At 40.8% G+C, this 19,104-nt stretch overlaps 1 protein-coding gene across 6 annotated transcripts in view; it reads right to left on the bottom strand.

The window, feature by feature from the left end:
• Window positions 1-19,104, bottom strand: part of SPIRE1 (spire type actin nucleation factor 1) — a 207,012-nt gene that overhangs the window by 144,082 nt on the left and 43,826 nt on the right. The window lies entirely within an intron of this gene.

Below are 19,104 nucleotides of genomic sequence, written 5' to 3' on the forward strand. Positions count from 1 at the left end.
AAGTCTTTAAAAGAAATTGCAGTTCATCTTTTTAGGATGGCCTGCAACTGCTAACTTTCCCCTATGTCTCACATTTTTTTCTTTTGGGTCACCTTGTCAGATGCTTTCCACCTCAACCCTATTTCGATTTTCTCTCCTAGTGAAAATCATTGAAATCCCTAAAGACACTGAATTTTATGGGAATCTACTACACTATCGCTGACTTGTGGCCAGGCTCTAAGGCAATGAGCATGGCTTGTTGCCTTCCCTGCTCATCCCGGGCTCAGTCACAGGACTGGGTCTGAGTTCGGACAAATGGTGCAGAATGCTCAAGTCACTCAGAACTAGTAAGAAAGCAAATGTATGTTCACCTCACATACCTACTCTCCACCCCAACATATATCCATGATGTCTCTTTTCTTATTACAAAAGCAAAATATATCCATTAGAAATCTCGGGGGCTTCCCTGGTGGCACAGTGGTTGAGAGTCCGCCTGCCGATGCAGGGAACATGGGTTCGTGCCCCGGTCCGGGAAGATCCCACATGCCGCGGAGCGGCTAGGCCCGTGAGCCATGGCCACTGAGCCGGCGCGTCCGGAGCCTGTGCTCCACAACAGGAGAGGCTACAACAGCGAGAGGCCCGCGTACCGCCAAAAAAAAAAGAAATCTCGGAAAATACAAGCAATCTAAAGGAACATTACAGGATGGACCTAGAGATTATCATACTAAGTGAAGTCAGACAAAGAAAGACAAATACCATATATCACTTACATGTGGAATCTAAAATATGATTCAAGTGCACTTATCTATGAAACAGAAACAGACTCACAGACATAGAAAACAAACTTATGGTTACCAAAGGGGAAGGGGGGGAATAAATTAGGAGTTTGGGATTAGTAGATACAAACTACTATATATAAAACAGATAAACAACAAAGTCCTACTGTATAACACAGGGCACTATATTCATTATCTTATAATAACCCATAAAGGAAAAGAATATGAAAAAGAATATATATATGAATGAATCACTTTGCTGTACACCAGAAACTAAAGCATTGTAAATCAACTATACTTCAATGAAAAAATTTTTTTAATGGAAAACACTTATGATCTGATCCAATAAATGGAAGCATAATTCCTAATTTAAAAAATATATAGTTCAACATTAAAAAATAAAAGAATATTATATATATATCTATATCTCACTATTAACAGTTCATTATATTTGTCCTGTTCATATTTGTTAATAAAAATTGGATCATTTGGTACCTACTATTTGATAACCTGTTTTATACCATAATGGACCATCTTTTCACATAAACAATTCTATTCCATCCATTTGTTTTTAATAATGTAGAGTCTTCTCTTGCACAACAGTGAGACAGCTAGACAGATGCTAACTTTTCTCTCTTATAAAAAGTGCTGCATTATAACTGAATCACTTTGCTGTACACCTGAAACTGATACAACATTGTTAATCAACTATGCTCCAATATAAAATAAATTATTTTAAAAAGTGCTGCAAATAAATATCTTCTTGCTACATTTTTGCACACATTCAGAGTTATTTCCTTTGAAAAAGTTCCTAGAAATATAATTAATGGATTAAACCCATGCTCTTCAATGATAAATTGCTCTCCAAAACATTAACTGCAATCTCTACTCCTATGTTTGCATATGAAAATGCAGTATATAATCTGGTTTGTGAATTCCTTTTAACAAAGTTTTACATTAAGGTGATGACAATAATAATAATAGCAATAGTATCTGCCATGCCAGAAGCTGTCCTAGGCACTTTTCCTATCTGATCTCTAATCCTTACAACCACCCCAGGGACAGGTGGTAATATCATCAGTTTACTGACAGGAAACTGGGGCTCACTAAGGTTAGGGGCTATACAGAAGCAAAATTGAGGATTAGTACTAGTTCCAGGCCTGCCTAACTCCAAAGCTCCCAAATGGGGCGAAATGATTTTAAAGAGAAGACACGGAGTCAGCCCTACAGTGCACGGCAAGCTGCAGAGTCCAGAGCCACTAATCTGGAGCCCGGGGGCAGAATTTCAGAATTTTGCAAGCTGGCTGGTTAAACTTCTGATAGCTTAAAATTGGCCAAGTGGCAGTATTTAGACCACAGAAATCAGTGTTGTTTTGTTTTGTTTTGAGAGCCAGTTCACCAACACAGCAAATTCAAGTACTGAAGTCTGACTTGCTTTCCCCCCATCTCTCCCAGTCATTACCCAGGTGAGAAGGGCTGTTGCCTTTTTTTCCCTAAGCAGTTGCCTGCTCCACTGCCAGGGAGAAGTCAGGGTCTCCCACCTGCTGGCATCACAGGTAGCCCCACGCACTCCTCTCCAGAGCCCACCGTCCTACACCTCATCTGCCCTGAGACCTGCACCAGCACTAAGACCACCCTGCCTGTGTCCCCACTGATGGCAACGGGGACAGAAGCCACAGGCGCCCGTGACCCACCTCCCCACCTTGCATCCCACAAGGCTCCATGGTCCCCTCTTCTAGGCCTGGGCCCACCCCTCCCCAACTCTTGAAATCCTTCCGTTGTGCACAACTAAGGGTTCCCTGTATCTTCAATTTCTCTGAACGCTCCCCCTTCCCCTTCTTGCTCTAACCTAAGCCTGAATCTCCCCAGGGGCAGTGCTGGTCCTGGCTGGCCTTTCTGTAATAATTCTCAAATCACTGGGCCTGGAATTGGGAAGATGTCCTCCTTGCTTCTCACAGTGCCTCCTCGCCCATCTCCCTGACTCCCCCTCAAAGCTCCCCAGCTTTGCCTCTTCTGTCCCAGACCACACCTGCCCTCCTCGCTGCTCTCATCTGTGACTGTACCCCGCACAGTGCCAGGACGTGACCTGTGTCTTCACTGTCCTTCTCCTCCCTCAACTCTTGGTGAAGTTAACAGGACCTTTCCACACCCTGGCCTCTCGTTTCTGTGCCACCCACTGCAGTGGCAATACCCCGGACTCCCTCATTACCAATAAGTGCAACTTTCCATCACCTCCATCTCAAGGGTCCCTTTCTTTGACAACCTCCTTCTAGCTTTCTAGTTCATTCCCTCTAGGATCTGACTCGAATAATCTTTTGACCCCACCAGGATCTCCAATCCATTGATCCTATGTTCTTTTCACTCTCCCTCACCTCCTTTGACTACACCACACACTGGTTAAACCCCACTCTTCACCTGCTTTTGACAAATGAATGTGGCTGGAGCAAAACAGAAAACTATACGGACTGATCTTGCTTTAAATTTATTTAAATTTACAATTCTTCCTCTCATGTGGCTGGCTAATGCAGCCCAGAAGCCACCAACATTTCCTTAGCCCATGGACTCTCCCACTGTCCCAGCTGACTATCTCCCCTCCTCCTCTCCCATGCCCACACGCCAAGAAGGACCCTGATGCTCATGTCACTGCGAGGGCTGAAGTCATCAGAAGAGCACGTCCACAAACACCCTGCCATCACGTCTAACTGCCTTTGAACACCCCCCATACACACAGACTCTGTCTTCCCTCCTGTTACTCCACATGGACTGTCCTCAACCTGTGTGACGCCGATTCCCAAGTCCTTCACTTGTGCTCTAGCTCCCACCCTCAAGGATAATTCGCCAGCAATTCTCCGTCCTATTCTGCATCAACAGTCTTCCTTTGTATACTGGATCATTCCTGGATCAACATACAAATATGCTGTTACTTCTTTTATCAATACAAAAATAAAACCAAAACTAAGAACTCTCTGGGATCCCACCTTCCTCTCCAGCTATCGTCCTAACTCTCCTAACTGCCGGGTTAGCCAGACTCCCAGGTGGCCCCTGATAGTCCCCACACTTGGCACCTATTCTCTCATGTAGTGCCTCCCACACTGTGTCCACAGGACCAACAGAAAACAGTACAAGTGACAGAATGTGACTTCTAAGGCTAGGGCATCAAAGACATTCTAGCTTCTCGATCTTGGGTCACACTCTCTGCAAGAAGCCAGCCACCGTGCTGCCTACGAGAAGGCCATGCGGTGAGGAACTGAGGCCCCCGCCAGCAGCTGTGTGAGCGAGCCATAGTCGAAGCAGAGGCCCTCCCCAACCCCCAGCTGAGCCCTAGGATGACCGCAACCCTGGCCAATATCCTGACTAAACCTCCTGAGAAACACGAGCCAGAGCACTCAGATAAGCCACTCCTGACCCACAGGAATGGTGAGAGAGCAAATGTTTGTTGTTTTAAACCACTAAGTTTCAGAGTTATTTGTTATGGAGTAGATTAACTGATATACCCACAGTTTACAGGAAAATGCCTCAATAAGTTGCCTTTATTTACTGTCTCCAATTTCTTTCCTTTCTCTTTTAAACTCACTGCAGTATGACTTTTACCCCCACACCACTACACCAACTCTGCCTGTCAGTAACCACCACACTGTCAAACTCAATAACCAATTCCTAGTTCTCATCTCACCTACCTGTTAGACAGCATTTCATACAGTAGGCCACTTCCTCCTCCTAGATGTGCTTTAGTTACTCGGTGTCCTGGACATGACCCTCTCATGGTTTTCCTCCTACTTTTCTGGTCACTTCTTCTGAGGCTTCTTCACTGGTTCCTCCTTGTCTCTCCACCCTCTTAATGTTGGGGTATTCCAGGGCTCAGCCCTTAGTCCCGTCTCTTTTCTGTCTACCCTCGTTCCTTTGGTGATCTCAAAAGTCTCACATTTACATAGTCCTACAATGGCCTTTAAGGCCCTACATCCTTGCTAATCAAAGTGTGGTCCTAACATCAGCAGGAGCAGCACCTGAGAGTTTGTTATCTCTGGCTCCACTCAAAACCAACCAAATCAGAATTTAAATTTTACCAAGATCCTTAGGGGGGTTGTATGCATGTTAAGGTCGGAGAAGCACTACCTTGGTGATCTGGTACCCCATTCCTCTCTGCTCCCACCACAATGGCCTCCTGCCACCACAGGAGCTCAGCAGATACTCTCCCACCTTCAGACCGGAGCAGAACTGTTCACTCTGTCTGAAATGCTCTTCCCCAGATACCTAGATACTTGCTCCCTTACTTCCTTCAAGCTTTTGCTCATTTGTAACCATTTTGGGAGGTCCATTCTAATCACCTTGTTAAAAAATGCAAACCTACCACCATCACTACTACCACCATGCTCCCCATCACAGTTTTCTATATTAATTTTCTCCAACACACTCATAACCTTCTACATACTATAGTTCACTTATTTATCATATTTATTTTCTGTCTACCCCTAGTATAATGCAAATATTTGAGGGCCAAGATTTTTGTCTGTTTTGTTCACTGGTGTATCCCAAATCCTAGAAGACAGCCTAGACACAGCAGGTGCTCAAGAAATGTTTGTTGAAAAAGGACTTTAGTCTCCAATAGCTTCTTCAAGCGCTTGGTAATCAACTCTGTGACTCAGGTGCCCCTGAAATCACTTCATTAGCACAGTTATTCATGCCTGGAATCTCTCTCCCCCTTGCCTACCTAGAATCTACTCAGTATATCTGAGAATAGGCATCTACTGTTTTACCAAGATTTAACCAAGCCCTTCAACATTCTGTTACTGCCTCCCCACTAAGCCTCATGATTTTTTAAAGATAATTCAGAACTAAAACTATTCTGGTCCTTTCAAATTTCTCATTTCTTAAATATTTCCATTCCTTCTTCTCCCTATTTCTTTAACCAAATGTGGCTATTGAGCACTTGAAGTGTGGCTAGCCCAAACTGAGAAGTGCTGAAGCAAAATACACACCAGATTTGAAAGACTTAGTATGAAAAAAAGATACAAAATAGTTCATTAATAATTCTCATATTGATTACACGTTGACATGATAATTCAGAAATAGTGGGTTAAATAAAATATATTATAAAAACTGATTTCACCTGTTTCATTTTATTTTTTAATGTGGCTACTAGAACATTTAAAATTACATATGTGGTCCCCCGTTATATTTCTATTGGACAGCACTGCTCTAAACAAGTTCCAAACAGAACGGTTGCTTCCTTCCTGGAAGAAATTCTTCCCGTAGTTTTTGTTTTAACAAGCAGGAGACTGGGAAAGAATGTGGGGGAATGCAACATGCCATTAAAAACAGAAAATAAAAATCTGTAATACTTTGAAATTATCACTTTGATGGTCACTTGAAATCGAACATTTTAAGATAATATTCTTCAAAGACATATATAATAGAGTACATTTAAGTGACATTAAAATACAATATTATCACTATCTGTAAAAATTTATCAAGCTACAACCTAAAAATCTGCGCATTTTTTTCAATGTCCTATACTTAAATATTTTAAAATATAATGTTAACACCACACAAATTAATTTAATCCAAACCAAGTGATTCTGTGTTTAAGGAAAAAGAAGACTCTTGCTTTTGCATGCTTCCTAAAAGTTAAAAGGAGTGAAATAAAAGCACCCTCCTCCTTTCATTTCCTCCCTTTAAAGTCAGAGCTCAGTAACAGATCATCTAAATACTACCCCTTCTCATCAGAATCTCCTTAGCAACCTTTTACAGCTTGTCATGCGTTGCAGAATTTTCCCATTTCCCATTCTTAAAAGGACCTGTGTCCCTTTCAGAACAAAGGAATTTAAAACAGAAAACAACAAGCTGTTTAAATAAAAACTTTAAGGTCACAATCTCCTTCAATGTTTTTGCCAGCTCTTTTCCTGTAAGCATTCTGCTTTCCTCCCTTCCCAAGTTAAAATCAGATCTGGTAACAAAGACTCCTGCAAAAACAACAGGGGACACTTTTAACAATACCTGACAGTCATAATTACAGGCCATACCTACTGGCCCAATATCATGAGACCCTGGGCCCATTTCACAATTACAGGTTGTGGATCCATTTTTAATTAATTTATTAAATTTCTTTCCCTGTGTAAGCTGTATAACAGTAATAGAATAATATATTTGAAAATACCTTAATAAGAAAAGTATCAAATAATTGTTTTGCTCCTTTTTATTATGTTGGAATTAACTACCTAATTTTATTAACCATGCAGAAGGAAAAAATAAAATTCCAAGTTTAATAAAGCCAAATTTATATAAATAAGTTTAAGAAATCAAGTACTATTGCCTCTAGAGTAAAGAGGGAATATTTGTGTCCAAAGCATGTATCCACTGTTCTCATTTTTGCCATGTTCATGTAACCCTAACCAAATTATTTACTTATTTATGTATTAAAACACAAGCTCTGGGACTTCCCTGGTGGCGCAGTGGTTCTGAATCCGCCTGCCAATGCAGGGGACACAGGTTCGAGCCCTGGTCCAGGAAGATCCCACATGCCGCGGAGCAACTAAGCCCATTCGCCACAACTACTAAGCCTGCACTCTAAAGCCCGCAAGCCACAACTACTAAGCCCGTGTGCCACAACTACTGAAGCCTGCACACCTACAGCCCATGCTCTGCAACAAGAGAAGCCCCCACAATGAGAAGCCCGCACACCGCAATGAAGAGTAGCCCCCACTCGTTGCAACTAGAGAAAGCCCGTGCAAAGCAACGAAGACCCAACGCAGCCAAAAATTAATTAATTAATTAAAAAAACAAAAACAAAAAACCTCTGAATAAAAACATGGGAGTGCAACAAGTAAAGTCAGGCACCAACTCCTCACTGGAAAGCCATACATACCTTTTAAACTTATATTCTATAAAGTACTCTTGCAATAAAGTTGATACTCTAAACAGAAAATGATCCTAAGGGGAAACAAAAAACAGCTCAAAATTCAGTCATACTAGGCCAAACTATGTTTCAACACACAAAAGTTTATATTTCTACTTGAAATATAAATTATATAAAGATTATTTCAAAAGTCTCTGATTTAGCATTCAAACATTTAAATATTCTCTCATAAAACAGATTTGAAGTAAATTACTTAAAGAGTTTGGGGGATTACTCCACCCTCTGACTCTGAGTTCCATAAAAACAATTTTTAAAAAGAAACAGCAAGGGACTTCCCTGGTGGAGCAGCGTTTAAGAATCTGCCTGCCAATGCAGGGGACACGGGTTCAATTCCTGGTCCGGGAAGATCCCACATGCCGCAGAGCAACTAAGCCCATGCACCACAACTACTGAGCCTGTGCTCTGGAGCTCGCAAGCTACGACTACTGAGCCCACACGCCTAGAGCCCGTGCTCCGCAACAAGAGAAGCCACCACAATGAGAAGCCCGCGCATCACAACGAAGAGTAGTCCCTGCTCACCGCAACTAGAGAAAGCCTGCGCACAGCAACGAAGACCCAATGCAGCCAAAATAATTAATCTTTTTCAAAAAGGCTTTAAAAAAAAAAAACAGCAAGAAAATGAAATAAAAGACATCCATATTGGAAGTGAAGAAGAAAAGCTCTCTATTCACAGATGACATGATCTCTTACATAGAAAAACCTAGGGAATCTACTAAGAAAGTACTAAAACTAATAAATGAGTTCAGCAAGATTGCAGGATACAAGATCATTATACAAAAATAAATTGCACTTCTAAATATTTACAGTGAACAATCCAAAAACAAAATTAAGAAAACAATCCCATTTATAATCACATCAGGTCAACTGATTTTTGACAAGGGTACCAAGATCATTCAATGAAGAAAAATAGTTTCTTCAAGATATAGCTCTGGGGCTTCCCTGGTGGCGCAGTGGTTGAGAGTCTGCCTGCCGATGCAGGGGACACGGGTTCATGCCCCGGTCCGGGAAGATCCCACATGCCGCGGAGTGGCTGGGCCCGTAAACCATGGCCGCTGGGCCTGCGCGTCCGGAGCCTGTGCTCCGCAACGGGAGAGGCCACAACAGTGAGAGGCCCACATACTGCAAAAAAAAAAAAGAAACTATAGCTCTGGAACAATTGGATATCCACATGCAAAAGAATGATGTTGGACTCTTCATACCATATGTAAAAATTAATTTTTCTTTATTTATTTTTGGCTGTGCCACACGGCATGCAGGATCTTAATTCCCCGACCAGGGATTAAACCCACACCCCCTGCAGTGGAAGCACGGAGTCTTAACCACCGGACCACCAGGGAAGTCCCTAGCAATGCACTTCTAGATATGCCACCAAACGAGAAAGAAAAAACAGAAGACTGGTCTTCATCAAAATTAAAAACTTTTGTGCTTGAAAGGATACCATTAAAAAAATGAAAAGAAAACTCACAGAATAGGGGAAAATAGCTGCAAATCATGTATCTGACAAGGAACTTGTCTCTAGAATATATAAAGAACTATTACGACTCAATAATAAAAAGACAAATAACCCAATTAAAAAATGGGCAAAGGATCCAAACAGACATTTCTACAAAGATGTACAAATGTCCAATAAGCACATGAAAACATGCTCTGCTCAACATCATCAGTCATCAGGGAAATGCAAATCCATACCACGAGATGCCATTTCACACCCACTAGGATGGCTAGAACGGAAGTCAGATGATAAGGAGTGTCAGCGAGGATGTGGAAAAACCAAAACTTTCATACACTGCTGGTGCAATGTGGCAGTTCCTCAAAAGTTAAAACACAGAGTTACCAGTTGACCCAACAAATTCTGCTCTTGTGTATATATCCAAGAGAAATAAAAACTTACATCCACACAAAAACCTGTACAGAAATGTTTATAGGAGTGTTACACATAATGGCCAAATGGTGGAAATGACTTATATGTCCACCAACTAATGAATGGGTAAAAACAAAATATGGTCTATCCATACAGTTGAATATTCAGAACTAAAAAGGAGTGAAGTATTGATACATGCTATAACACAGATGAAGACTGAAAACATTATGTTAAGTGAAAATCACAGTCAGTCACAAAAGACCACATATTATGATTCACTTACATGGAATGTCCAGAGCAGACAAATCTATAGCGAAAGAAAGTAAATTAGTGGTTGCTAGGGGAAGTGGGAAGATGGAGGATGATAGCTAAAGGGTAACAGATTTCTTTTAGAGGTGACAAAAATGTTCTAAAAGTGATTGTGGTGATGGCTGCATAATTCTGTGAATATAACAAAAGCTAATGAATCACACACGTTAAATGGTCGTTTAACTTGTACCGACCATTTGTGAATTACATTTCAATAAACCTCTCACAAAAAATTAAGAAACATCATCATCAAAAGAAATTAGGTAATTATCACAATATCACAACATCAATTTTACTGCTAACAGGCTTTTCTTTTAAATATGTCTTACAATATCTGCCAAATACAGTAAAATCTCTACAAAATTTAGGGAAGATGCCAAGAGACACAACACTGAACCGCAGAAGCTCTCTTAGTCAGCCTCTATCTAGCTGACTTACCCATCTCACACTCCCCAGTCCTCTAGAGACCATACTGACTGATCTCTGTGACAACTACTGGCCATGAACAGGCTAGCTACTCTTAGGTCACCAGGTAGGGGAGCTGAACGTTTACCACAGGTCAGTTGAGTCTGGTCCCAAACCTATTCATACAACTCTACTTATGTGACTACAAAAACAATTTAATTAAATGATGCTTTAACTGATGAAATGTGAATGCATAAAAACGATACCCCTCCTAACTACAAGCAAATGAAGATACATAGCAAAATAAGAATGACCGTAATGAAACAAGAAAATTTCGGAAGGAAATGATTTTTCCCTTGAAGAGACACTGGATCTACAACCAATCTTTAATACAGCCTCTAAGACCTGGCACCACTTGTCTGCCTCCATTTCCTATACCTTCCCCCTCACACTCTCCATGTTGACATCCTGTTGTCTGTCAGTTTCAACAAGCTTGCTCTCTGAGTCCTCACTATGATGTCCTTTTGCCTGGAAAGTTCCACTCCATATCCAAACCCTTTCCATCAGCCTGGCTAACTCCTTAAAGCCAAGTTTGTCATTTACACAAAGATGCACGTATCCCTAAGAGTAGCACAGAAAGGTGCTCAAAGAATAAGTCAACTTTATTACGTATATATGCGAAGAAATGTCTAGAAGAATATTCTAAACAGTCATTACAACTAGATGGTAGGGTATGAAGTTATTTTTACTTCCTTCTCTGTATCTGCCTGTGGTACAAAATACAACAAGCTAACATAATTTCTATAAAGAAAGGTACTTTGAAAAGGAAATAAAAATCTAGCTCCTTTGGACTTTCCTGGTGGCGCAGTGATTAAGAATCAGCCTGCCAATGCAGGGGACACGGGTTCGAGCCCTGGTCCAGGAAGATCCCACATGCCACGGAGCAATTAAGGCTATGCGCCACAACTACTGAGCCTGCGCTCTAAAGCCCGCGAGCCACAACTACCGAGCCCACGTGCCACAACTACTGAAGCCCACGCGCCTAGAGCCTGTGCTCCGCAACAAGAGAAGCCAGAGCAACGAGAAGCCCGCGCACCACAACGAAGAGTAGCCCCCGCTCGCCACAGCTAGAGAAAGCCTACGCATATCAACGAAGACCCAATGCAGCCAAAAATAAATTAAATTAAATTAAATTAAATAAATAAATTTAAAAAAAAATCTAGCTCCTTTCCACTTTGATACTATCAGCATTGTATTATCTGTGTTGAAAATTTCTATTTTATCATATTAAAAACATTTAAAATTTAAACTATTCATTAAGGCAGATTGATATGGCCCCTGGATAAGGCAAATTATTATTTTTTAAGGCAAATTATTAAGAAAACTTTCTACTCTATTATCAAAGTACTTAGAAGTGCTTAAGTTACCTGAAAGGTAAACTTTCTGTTCCTTCAAGAATAAAGTGTTTACTCCCAGATAATTTGGTTACTCTGAAACCCTTTGTGAGACATACATAGAGTACAACTGTCACTGGTCTTCAAATATAGTAAAAACTACACAAAGGAACACTACTTGTTATAAATTTTGTGTCCTATGGTCAAACAATGTTGTGGTCCAAGTGCAGGTTGGAAAAGAATTTCCAGACACAAGGCAGAATGTAAGGAAGACAGAGTTTATTAAAGAGAAGGTCGCTGTAAGAACAGCAGGCCTTAAAGGGTCGCTGCAAGAAGAGCGGGCTGACTTCCTGGTAGCCAGGGAAGTTGACCCCCTTTGTGGGCTGGTAGCCAACTTTTACAGCCTCAAGACAAAGAAAACTCCTGCTGTCAGGATGGCATTAGGTGATTGGTCAGGATGCTACAACGTTACTACATGGTGATTATTTTGCCTAATATGGAGTCATGGGACTGTCCGGTTTAGATTAGGAGAGCCCATGGCAGCAGTTGCTATGGGGGCTTGGTTAATTCCAGAATTTTTGTCCTGTGTCCTTGATGTAGGGTGTCCTTGATGTTGGGCTCCACAAATGTCCCCTGTATTTACGACATGTATGACTGTACCACAGAAGGCCATTTTGATAATATTATCTGAGATAGAGTGAGAAGAGAAGGGAGCGATGGGAATGAGGGGGCAGAGGAGAGAGAGATAGAGGAGCTTTCATGATGCCGCCAGTCTACATCTGATGATACATGAAATCACATCATCAATATCTCACTACCAACCTTCATTAGTACTGACACTCAGAAGTAACAACTCAAAGGTAGACACAATTTACTCTGAGGGCACACAAACCGATTTCCAGACCATATAAGTTAACGTCAATCAAATGGCTGTGTAAATTTAGGCATGTTTGGATTCTTTAATCCAAAAAGACAGGAAGCGGAATGTGAGTATACTTCCTCTTCCTTCTAGCCTGCTGATCAAGGAGAAAATGCTGTTATTACCAGCAGTTAATTTGAACTTACTCTTCCAATCCTTTTAAAGAACACGTATCATCATTTTAACTTATCACACAATCCTGTTTATAAACCCTTAAATCAAGGTTTAAGATCAGACAATGCCTTCCAATAAAAGGGCAGATGTGATAGTAATACCTTGTTGTTTCTGCTAGATATTCCTAGATTTACTAAGTTTGGTATCAAATACTACTTTCACAATCACACAAAACAGGCTCGGGACTTCCCTGGTGGTGCAGTGGTTAAGAATCCGCCTGCCAATGCAGGGGACACGGGTTCGAGCCCTGGTCCGGAAAGATCCCACATGCCGTGCAGCAACTAAGCCCATGAGCCACAACTACCGAGCCTGCGCTACAACTACTGAGCCTGCGCTCTAGAGCCCGCAAGCCACAACTACTGAGCCCGCGTGCTGCAACTACTGAAGCCCACATGCCTAGAGCCCATGCTCCGCAACGAGAGGCCACCACAACGAGAAGCCTGCACTCTGCAACAAGGAGTAGCTCCCACTCACCACAACTAGAGAAAGCCCACGCGCAACAACGAAGACCCGACACAGCCAAAAATAAATTAAATTTTTTAAAAAAGGCTCACTATGCAGCTAAAGCTGATGCAAATATTTTTGTAAAGCTATTACATACTTCTTTCATGTTAATTTTTTAGTTACATTTGAAATTAACTGAGGGCTATCAAATGTCAATTAAAACAGAGATTACTCATCCAGCTATCACCATGAGTCTACATGAGCCAGAAGTAAAATCAAAGTACAGGGGGCTGATTTAGCTGAAGACAAAATGGATATTTTTTTCGTATTATACTCTGCGTTAAAGCAGCAAACACCCACATACTACCTTTGGCAGTTTATTTTAGGCTGCTCAGGAAACATTAAAATTTTTCACATAGCCCAGTTTCTATCAAAAACTGTACATAATCAGAATGCAGTAAGTCCAAATACTAACTATGATGTATTTCTTGGCTCGTTCTCAAAATCTTTGGGTTTCCCCACAAAGCAGACTAATTCTAGGTCTGACTTCCCAGGAGGTTAAAATATTGATATGCCGCGTAATTCTTGAGTCATTCTGAGTAATTTAGAATCAGACTAATTCACAAATTACTCCAGTACAGACCCTTCACCTAACAATGGGGCTAGAGTTTCGTGGCTGGCGTTCGTTCACTCCTTTTTCTGGTTTCCATTCAAAAGAAACATATTCCTGGGCTACATAATGCCAGGACTGAAAGAGTCATAGGTGAGAAGCATATACAGAATAAGGACAATTTCACTGTCCCCAGTGGGGCACAAAATTAATTATCAGCATTATGCATATGCCTCACACAGCAGACAAATAAAGGCTGGATAAACACAAACATAAGAAAGGTGAAGAGATGTGGTTCTGCAACATACTGGCTATACGGCCTTGGGTAAGTTACTTAACCTCTCCGTACTTTAGCTCTCATTTCCAAAATGCAAATAATAGTATCCACTTCATAAATTTGTTGTGAGAATTAAATTAATGCCTATAACAGTAACTCAGCATAGAGTAAGCTCTAAAGTATTTTTTAAAGATGCATGTGGGGGGCTTCCCTGGTGGCGCAGCGGTTGAGAGTCTGCCTGCCGATGCAGGGGACACAGGTTCGTGCCCCGGTCCGGGAAGATCCCACGTGCCACGGAGAGGCTAGGCCCATGAGCCATGGCCGCTGAGCCGGCGCGTCCGGAGCCTGTGCTCCGCAACGGGAGAGGCCACAACAGTGAGAGGCCCGCGTACCGCAAAAAAAAAAAAAAATGTATGTGGGAATGAAACAGTAAGTACTTATATACAGTACACATGAACTTTATTTCTAAGATGGGAAGATGAATCTTTTTCATAGTTTCCCTCAGTAAAGCTTAAATTTTTCCGCTATGCTCTGATTTTTACAAACTAGCTCTATCAAGATTAAAGTATTGACATAAGTTATTTAACTTTATATAATGCTTTAACCAATTCCACTTAAATTACAGCAAATCCATCAAGGAGAACAGAACAGGACTGTCCTGGTTACTCATTTAACCTTCTTGCCTGCTAAAGGGAAAGGGCCTCTGAGTGCTACATAATTAACTGTAGTTAATAGAAGACAGAATGTGATGAAATTTGGAAAGCTAAAAACAATGAAAAGGTCTCAATTAAGATGCTTGAAAATTCAAATGTTTTAGTATTTTTAAGTGCTTAGCCTTTTTTTCAAGTATAAGAGTATATAACCCACAAGACTATTTAAATAATGGCAGAAGGAAAAACTTGTAAACTGGGAGTGAAAGTTCCCCTAAACTGTGGTTGGGACTGCTTCCTTGACAAGCAAATCCCAAGTACAGGTCAGTCACTCAAGACTTTTTTTGTTGTTTTTTTTCACTCAAGAGTTTATAAATTACCAATATGAGCTGTGAGCCATTCCGGGAGGCGAGGCCGAGGGAGAGTAACACACTATTTACCTTGCAGGTCCTCCTCAAAACCAAAGGGACAGAATACAGATCAGTGGTTGCCAGGAGTTTTGGGCTGGGGAGGGAAAGACAAGAGGGGGAGTGGGGGGGAACCTGGGGGGGGTGATGGAACTTGAACTTGACTGTGTAGATGGTGTTTGTCAAAACTCGAATAATTTTAACTAAAAAGTTTAAACTCTACTGTATGTAAATTATATCTTCAAAAAATAGAAAAAAAGCTGTAAAAAAAATTAAATTGCCTATTAAAGTAAAAATTTTGCATATCTTTTAAAACAAATTACATGAAAGATTTCATGAGTTCAAACGCTGGAAAATACTCGTATAATCCAGTGTATTAAAACAAATTTCCACACAGTGAGAAATAAGGAAAAACACCCGATTTTAATAAACATCAAGCTATTCTTGAGGTACGAAATCCCATAACAGTTGACTGAGTGCCTATGTATGGCCTCCTTGCTTTCTCTAAAGTCCTAGTTTCGCTTGGTTTTTGTGAATACAGGTGAAGTATTAAAAAGAGAACTATCAGTAAAACTAGAAAAGAATCCATAATATGATTTTTATGTACTAAGAAAACTATTAAAAAACAGTCAAACACTTCAAGTCACGTCTTTCAGGCACGTGGAAAGGTGAGGGGGCTGCGGCTCCCCTCGGGTCTGGGAGCCTCGCCAGGAGTCGGACCTTCTCCCCCACGAGAAGCCGCAAGCGTCCGCCGTGTTCATTCACCGGCTCCCATGACCATGACCCCACCGTGTTCATTCACCGGCTCCCACGACCACGACCCCACTGTGTTCATTCACCGGCTCCACGCTCAAGGCTCGACCTTGTACAACGAGTCGCCTTAGGACAAGACCAGAGCGAAGAAAACGGGGCGCTGACGGAGCTCAGGCGCGCCCCTCCCTCCTCCCAGGGAGAAGCTGGGCGCACGTGAGCCATGGGCCTCCAAGTGCTCTCGGTGGTCGAGGCCCCTTCCCACTCCTCCCACATGCACCGGGGTTCGCAGCCCTGGCTGGAGTGGACCCAACTCCAGAGAGGGCCCGTGGGGCTTCTGACTTACAAGAGATACAGGGAATCTCTTTTCTCAACAGAAAAGCAATTTTAGGGTGAAAAGAGGCTCTAGAAGTCACCGTTCTGACCCTCGTTCTCAAAACAGATTGGCTTCATCCCTATATCACGACTTTCCTCACCTTCCACCATCCACCTTAGGGCTCTGGTTTGACCTCTCTCGACCCCCAATTCCATTTCTCAGGAAGAAGTATCTCTGCTCTTCAGGCCTCAGCCCAACAGTTCTCAAACTAGTTAGTTTCAGGACCCCTTTTACACTCAAAAATTACCAGGGAGTCCAAGGAGTTTTTGTTTATATGAGCTATAACCTATCAAACATTTATTGTATTAGAAATTAAAACTGAGAAATTTTTAACAGCTTTATTGGAGTATAATTGCTTTACAATGATGTGTTACTTTCTGCTTTGTAACAAAGTGAATCAGTTATACATATACATATGTTCTCATATCTCTTCCCTCTTGCATCTCCCTCCCTCCCACCCTCCCTATTCCACCCCTCTAGGTGGTCACAAAGCACCAAGCTGATCTCCCTGTGCTATGCAGCTGCTTCCCACTAGCTATCTATTTTACGTTTGGTAGTGTATATATGCCACTCTCTCACTTTGTCACAGCTTACCCTTCCCCCTCCCCATATCTTCAAGTCCATTCTCTAGTAGGTCTGTGTCTTTATTCCCGTCTTACCGCTAGGTTCTTCATGACCTTTTTTTTTTTCCTTAGATTCCATATATATGTGTTAGCATACGGTATTTGTTTTTCTCTTTCTGACTTACTTCATTCTGTATGACACTCTAGGTCCATCCATCTCACTACAAATAACTCAATTTTGTTTCTTTTTATGGCTGAGTAATATCCCATTGTATATATGTGCCGCATCTTCTTTATCCATTCATCCGATGATGGACACTTAGGTTGCTTCCATCTCCTGGCTATTGTAAATAGAGCTGCAGCGAACATTTTGGCACATGACTCTTTTTGAATTATGGTTTTCTCAGGGTATATGCCCAGTAGTGGGATTGCTGGGTCGTATGGTAGTTCTATTTGTATAAAACTGAGAAATTTTGATTGAATCATTCAAATTAAAATTGTTTAAAATAATATTAAATATGTTAATATGTGTAACATTTTTATAGAAACTCAAAAAAAAAATAGTGAAAGGGGTGGTATTGTTTTACATTTTTGCAAAATCCCCCTCTCTCTCTGTCTCTGCCCCCTTTCTACCACTACCAGCATCAAATGTATGGTCTTACCCAAGCTAAAAAACAAAACAAAACAAAACTTCCTACTTAAACTATCTCCTCCTTCTCTGGAGTCAAACTTCTTGAAAAATTTCCCACTCCCTCTACTGCCCCTACTTTTTATTATTTTAATTATCAAAGTAATATACAGTGACATTCTCATTTCAAAACAAATCCAAGCAATATAGATAAACCACCATCCACAATCCCAATCTCTTCCCCAGAGGTAATGACCACTGTTACTCTAAAAAATACCCTGAACCCATTCTGTAAACTGAATATTACACTGAACATTTTTTTTTTTTTTTTTTGCGGTACACGGGCCTCTCACTGTTGTGGCCTCTCCCATTGCGGAGCTCCGGACGCGCAGGCTCAGCAGCCATGGCTCACGGGCCTAGCCGCTCCGCGGCATGTGGGATCTTCTTGGACCGGAGCACAAACCCTTGTCCCCTGCATCGGCAGGCGGACTCTCAACGACTGTGCCACCAGGGAAGCCCCACACTGAACTTTTTATTTTCTCATGATTTTCCCTCTCCAAACAGACCAAAAAAAAAAAAAAATCTGAGAGTTCTGTTTAGATTCCAATTCTTTTGGTGATCCAAGTTATGGATCAAAGAGGAGATAACATGAAGTGACATTCCTATACAAAGCAAGTGCTAAACAAAATGTTAAAACCATGTTGATTTTATGGCAACAAAACATAGTAAGAATAATGAGATTTACGACTATGTCTTGTATGTAAAATCCTTACATTTCATTACCTAAATGCAGATGAATGCTGATTATATTTGTATCATTCTGATGTAGATAATAGTGTCTTTAGAGTTTATAAAACTTTTTCACCTATATAATCACTTTAAAATTTTACAACCCATGAGATTAACAGAGATTATCTTTAACATTTTATAAGTAAGAAAGCCAAAGTTCTGAGACAAAAAACTACTTGCTCAAAATTACATAGCTAGAAAGATGCACACCAGAAACCACAGACAGAACTTGTATTTTTGGACTCAAATCAAATCCCAATCCTTTATATCATATTGAACAATACATCAAAAACTGTCACAATATAAAAATATTAAGTTCTTGATCATTTTTACAGCTAATTTGGAAGAAATTACTTCTACTTCTCAAGTTGAACAGAAAACATAAAATGCGTTGAATAACTTCTGAATGCAAAAAAGAATAAATTATTTTTGCTTCTTTATTATATAATATAATCCCTTAGGAATCTTACATCTTACTTAAAATAACAATTAAAATTTAATAAAACCTACATCAACATGTAAATGTATTATAAAATTAGAAAAATAACTTCTTAAATCCTTAATTAGGCATTGCCATTAACAAAAGACCTAAGACTCCTAATTAAGTATGACGCAACAGCTCCAGAAAAGACCACCACACATACATAATCCATCAATGCTGCCCTCATATTTCAGTGTCACCACTGAAATTTCTGCAAGGGACACATGGAGTCGCATTAAATTTCACAATCAGAATTTTAAATTATTTAAATTATTAGAAAATAATAAACCTTATACAAATGACAAATCATTTAATTCATCAACAATCTTGCTGAAACACTTTCCAAGTCCCTATTTTTTCCTACTCCCAGGCAACTCCATAGGAGTCCAACACATTTAA

This window comes from Globicephala melas, chromosome 13 (assembly GCF_963455315.2).
Source record: "Globicephala melas chromosome 13, mGloMel1.2, whole genome shotgun sequence".
NCBI lineage: Eukaryota > Metazoa > Chordata > Mammalia > Artiodactyla > Delphinidae > Globicephala > Globicephala melas.